The sequence below is a fragment of the Myotis davidii genome, unplaced genomic scaffold (genome assembly GCF_000327345.1).
Source record: "Myotis davidii unplaced genomic scaffold, ASM32734v1 scaffold281, whole genome shotgun sequence".
Classification (NCBI taxonomy): Eukaryota; Metazoa; Chordata; class Mammalia; order Chiroptera; family Vespertilionidae; genus Myotis; species Myotis davidii.
In genome coordinates, this window is record NW_006293784.1 from 4,992,475 (window position 1) to 4,997,443 (window position 4,969).

Below are 4,969 nucleotides of genomic sequence, written 5' to 3' on the forward strand. Positions count from 1 at the left end.
GGGGCCCCAGACTGCGAGAGGGCACAGGCCGGGCTGAGGGACCCCCTCTCTCCCCCGAGTGCACAAATTTTTGTGCACCAGGCCTCTAGTTACTATATAAATAAATGAGGAGAAAGGAAAAGTTCTACCTTATAAGAGAATGCCAAATAAAAAAAACATAAAGGTAAGCCCTGGCTGGTGTGGCTCAGCTGGTGTGAGCGTCATCCCATACACCAAAGGGTGGTGGGTTAGATTCTGGGTCAGGGCACATACCCAGATTGAGGGTTTGATCCCAGTTGGGGCATGTATGGGAGGCAACTGATTGAGGTTTCTCTCGCACATCAATTTTTTTTCTCTCTCTCTAAAATAATATATTCATGGGTGAGAAATACATATGTATAGAGAAGGGGAGGTAATAATGAAATTATAAAATTACCATTTGGCAACTGTCATTATAATAATTGATTTAATCATGAATCGTCACTAGCTGTTAAAACAAGTAGGTGAAAATTTGATGAGGGGCAGGATATTTACATAATCTCATAGCATCTCTCTACAAGATGCTTATTCGTTGCTTATTAATAAAGTACATACTAGTTAACAACTTTATAATAGAGTATCCAGGCAGACACCATCTTAACCAAGTGATAAAAGTTAGTATCCAGAGTAATAGCACAGGTAACTATTATATGCCTCCTAATACTATACACTGAGAGAATACAACATCACTTCTGTAATATTCCTGCCTGAGATGAATAATCTCAATCCAATCATGAGGAAACATCAGACATACCCAAACTGAGGAACATTTTACAGAGTAAATTTTAAAAACTTTCAATACCATTAAAAATAAGAAAACACTGGGAAACTGCACTTGGTTGAGGGAGACTAAAACCAATGATAACTAAATGTAACACATGATCCTAGACTGGATGCTGGACTTATGAAGAATATTATTGGGTAATTACTGAGGTAATGGGCAAATTTTTAGTGGGTTCTAGGGCTTAGATGATAGTATTGTGGGAAAGTGTCTCTTTTTAGGAAATACACTTTGCAGTAGTAAGGGGCAATGGGATGTCATGACTATAACTTTCAAATGGTTTAGAAAAAATAAATATATAAAGAGACAGGAAAGATAAGGCAAAATGTTAATGTAGAGGAGGAAAATCTTGTCCTCTATCCTCTTATGTTATATCTGAAGCCTGCTAATTAAACTGACTGAAGACAGATTAACAGGAAAAAAAGATTTATTCACATACACACGGGAGCCTGCTAAAGAAAGAGCTGGCTCTTTATATGATTTAAGTTGAAGACTTATATACCTAACTTAGGGGGAAAGGAGAGGGGAGAAAAGGCTTTTCTGGGAAGGATAAATAGGTTTCTTTAGGAAAGACAAATGGGTTTTTAGGATAACAATCAAGAGATAAAGAAGTTAGCCAATAATGCTTGTCTATACAGATATGAATGGTTTTTTGTCTCCTTCACAGCCATAAAACTGCCCCTGAGAAGGAATCTGGGGAAGGTTTTATTCATGTTCCTCCCTGTGGGCATAGATGTGCCCATAGAAGAAATCTATTGCGGCTTTACTTCCCAGAAATTATTGCTTTTAGCTAGATAAGGGAAGCTTCAAGAAGACTTCTTTCCATCTGTTGATTCTCAAATGTCTTAAGTTTAAAATAATATTTATACCAACTCTGGAATTCTGAGTGGGTCCCTACATTAAAGATTGGGAAATGTTGATGAGAGACATATAGGAGTTCTTTGTACCATTTTTTCCCCCAAATTCTATGTTAACTTGAAAGTATTTCAAAATAAAAAGTGTTTAAAGCATGTATGCTCCATCATCACAAATGGGGAATTTAATTTTAAAAAATACTGCCAGCCCATTTACTTTATTAAAGAGGTGCCACCTCTGAAGGGCAGATTGGAGGGAGTCAGTGGGGAGAAGAGGGGGACATCTATAATACTTTCAACAATAAAGATACATTTTTTAAAAATATGTAAAAGAAAATATTTAATTTCCATAAATAAGTGAGTGTCTATTGTTGAGGAAGAGAGGCTTGTAAGGAACATTAGTAACTCAATCCACGTGGAAAAAGGCAGAAGCCAGGATGGCCACAGCTCTTCGGGAAGAAATGCAGCAACTTCCTGTGGGACCCCGAGCTCAGGCTGAGTGTAACACAAACACTTAGCCAGTTTATAACCCTGGCCAAGATGATCTGTATCCACAGTTTGATTTTCTTGCCATATTCCAATCTTAGAAATTAGCATAATGTTCAGGTCTTCGTGCTAAAATAACAAGTTTTAGTTTTTCAATTTTGTAAAATAAAGGTCCCCATATTTCCACTACTAATAATATAAGCAACTCACATGTACTAAATACTTACTCTGAGTCAGGCCCTCTCCGAAGTATGTTCTGTGCATTGTTTTGCTTAATCATCTCATTTCCCTGTGAAATAAGCATCATTACTATTCTCCTCATTTTAGAGATAAGGAAACCAGACACTCTGAGTGATGTAACTCTCGGGGATCACAGAACTATAAGTGGCTGCATCAGCATTTGAAACCAGGCTTTCTCATATCAAAGCCCATAAAAGTAACCACTATATAAGATGCTGTGTGATGCCTCAACACTCTGTGGTTCCCTCTACACTCCAGCTTATAACAGTGTCAAAATCCTGAGATGCCCAAATGGAAAACAATGTAAGGTAACCATCTCGATACAAATCTAAGAAAGAGGGGAACAGCTCTACACAAAAGAGCTACCTTACATCATAGCTGACTCACATTATACTGTGTAAGGCCTTTGGTTGCCTCACCGCTGAGGCAAACTGATGAGTGTTTATTTTTAGTTGCTTTGGTTAAAGGGAAGGAGGGAGAGATTGTTCACAAAAGACAATGAAAAATACTCATCTCCAATTTTAATTAATTTCCCTTTCTATTCTGAACTAGAGAATGGACTCGATCATCATTCTTTCTTCCTCAGTTAAATGTTAAATGTGTCTAATAGCTACTCCCGAAGAATATCTACTAAAATCATATGGGGACATCCAAGAGCCAGGACCCCACTAGAAGAAAATCATGACCTTTACCTCCTAGCCCAGTCCCAGGAGCTCTCAAACTTTCTGCTTCAATACACAGTAGGCAAAATGGTCCACAGACCCTGGCATGTTTCCTGGAGGATCAGCTGGAACCCTACTCATTTCTCTTTCAGGCAAGAAAAAAAATATCAGGCTCAAGTAACATTATTATAGGATGCCACTGACTCTAACTTGTAAAAAAGAATACCTTTTGTGAACTTTTATGTGTCAGCTGTTATCAGTAATAAGTCATAGGTAATAGCTATGTGATATACATCATATAGCTATATGGTAGATAGTCTAGGTTAAATCTCCTTGTTGCTTCCTTCTAGGGCTATCACATTCCCCCATCTTCTTTGGCAATTATTTCATTTTACCTAGATCCCTACCATAGCAGATCTGAGAGAAGGAAGACAGAAACATAGGAGTCTGCTAGAAATTGCTCCAGCCCAAGAATACTTATCCAAAGTCTAGACCCGTCATCAGCTGGAAGGCAAGGATGGTGAGGGTTGGGATGTGGAGAGCAGGCCTAAGGACTATTTCTTTCTCTCTCTCAACTTTATTGAAGTATATTTGACAAAGTGTGCTCAAGTATAGGAAGCAGACTACAAGAATGTGTGAAGAATGAAGGCCAGCAATGAACTGTAACACTACTTATGCCCACCCCTGTATTAGATCTCCCGAACTTACTGATGTTATGTAACTGAAACTTTGTACCCCTTGATCAACATTTTACATTTCCCATACACACACACACACACACACACACACACACGCATGTGCGTGTCCCTGGGCAGCAAAGCCAATCTCGTGCTCAAAATCCAAGGCACTCACCAATGTCTTTTACATTTTATTTTTTTAGGACAAAGGACAGAGAGTTGCTACAAAATGCTGATTATGAACTGAAAGGAGAATTATTAGGCTGCTGACAAGATCCAGCCACATTTGCATCACGAGTATTGCCCAGTCTTAAACTGCTTACAAGGAGGGCTTCTCCCTTGTTTCCTAATTAATCTTTCAAAATTGGCGTCCCATAGCTCTGACTCACCAGATATCTGAATGCTTATTTAAGTGTTCCCAAGCTTCCCATTAGAATTCTGCAACTGCTGTCTGCTTGAAGAATACAGATAATGCCAAGGCCCCTTCGGCCTTTAATTAGTGTTTCCTCTTCCCTTCCCTAGACTTCTGCTGTCTTGAACTTCACACACTATTTGATGCTAAGAGTGGAAGTTTTCTTCTATAGTCACAGGTGCATTTTCTGGCACATAGTAGGTGCTCAGTAAATATGGGTCGGATGAGTAAATGGTGTGCTCTAGTTGGGAATGACATATCTCTTCTGATGCTAGCAATGTTCCACCAGTGTTTGTGCTGCATGGTTTCCCATTGACTGCCCAACGCAGAGCCATTTGCCAGGAGTTATGCTCAGACTTGGAACCAGAAGGATTACTTCCCAGGCATCCCTCTACCTGAGTGTCTATAATAATAAAAGTGTAATATGCAAATCAACTGAATGGCCAAACAGCAGAACGACAGTCCAGACAACCTTCTGGATGAAGCTGGGGCTGCGAGGACCAAGGCAACCGGGGCTGCAAAGGCTTACTCTTGCACGAATTTTGTGCATTCAGCCTCTAGTCCAAATATATAAGCTGGTAGTAGTTCAGTCAAATCCCTGAGGTTTAAGAAAAAAGAAGTGAGGCTCACACATACCTAACCATTCAGTACTTTGCAATTAAGTCAAACGTACAGAAAAGTCAACAACATTTTCCCCTGGGTAAAGGCAAACTAAACTTCTCAAAGAAGCCACCTTTCAAAGTAGATGTAATGATTTTAGCTGACATAGAATATATGCCTTCTTATAACATTTAAAAATATCTCTTTGTAAAAATAAAATCATTCTGGATTAAGACTCA